This window comes from Mustela nivalis (assembly GCF_964662115.1).
Source record: "Mustela nivalis genome assembly, contig: HAP1_SCAFFOLD_131, whole genome shotgun sequence".
Taxonomy (NCBI): Eukaryota; Metazoa; Chordata; class Mammalia; order Carnivora; family Mustelidae; genus Mustela; species Mustela nivalis.
The window spans coordinates 913,707-915,016 of NW_028136488.1; positions in this window are offsets into that span (position 1 = coordinate 913,707).

Here is a 1,310-nt window from a genome sequence, read left to right on the forward strand (position 1 = left end):
GGTAATGGCAGGCCTGATCTCCAGTCCGTGAGGGGAGATCCTCTGGATATCAAAGGAGGGCAAGTGGGAGGCAGTCACTCAGGCTTTTGTCTCTGGGTGTTGCGTTCACAGTGGCCGTTCAGGGTAGGGGTTGCTTCAGGTGCCGAGGAAGAGCCTTCCTCTCGGGGGATTGTCCAAGCTCCCAAGTGATTGGGTTCATTCTGTGTGAAGGGAAGAGTACTGTTTTCTGCCACAGTGGACCCCCCAGGAGCAGGAGTCTAGAGCACAGCAGTGGGTTCTCTCAACTGGAATACACACCAACTAGATTGTCCTGGGTGCCTATGGGCAAGGCAAGCCACATATGTGGGCTCTTGGTCCAGTCAGTGAGAGGCGATACTTTAATAAGTTACTCACGCTGAGGGTCTCAATGTGTGTTTGTGCCCAAGGCGGCCCTCACGCATGGGTGTGGCCACATGGGCCATGCCATTTTCTCCTACACTGAAGGTTTGACTCACTGCCAGCAGCAAGGTTTCTTGCCATGGGGAAGGAGGGGTTCTGACTTGTGCATCAGGTTTCCCCCTGTGCAGGGATTGGAGATAAGGTCTAGGTTCCGATGACTGAAAACCCAGGTTGGGAATGGATGGTGGCCTAAGGCAGTGGCGGGTCCAATGTGCTGGGTGTGCAGCCAGCTGTGTCGGTTTCTGTTGGAATGTCTGGGCTCAGGCTATTTGCGACAGAGCATCAGTGTTTAAGGTAGCCTATACAATTGGGGTTTTTCCGAGGGCCAAGCAGTTTGATCCTCATTTGGGGTTTATGGGCAGCACCAAAGACAATGTTTTTCTCCTGGGAGGCAGACAGAGTGCTTCATTGGGGCCTAGAATTCCCAGTAGGGAGGTTTGTGGGCCAGGAGTGTGAGGACGGAAATCTGAAAACAAAAGCTAGGGTGAGGATTGGAGCCAAGGGCAGGCAGGCCCACTCTGCAGAGGCTGAATCAAAATATCCTGCATCAGAAGTCAGGCTGAGGATCAGACGTTGGCTGAGGCTGGAGTATGTGTCCATGATGGCACCTTCAAGAAGCGGGGGCCTCATGAGGCTAAGGAAGTTTTCCCATGCTGAGTTTGGAGGTTGCCCCAAACCACAAGGTTTCCTTCTGTGGGACATTCGAGTCCTGTTGCATGGCTCCAGGACATACCATACGGAAGGACTGGAGAGCAGGGTTCGAAGGATGGATCCCTGTACAGCATGCCTCGCATTCCCATTGGCCATTAGCGACAAGATATGTTTGATCTGCTGCCTCTTGGTCACGCTACCCAGGGGGCTGAGTTGAAATG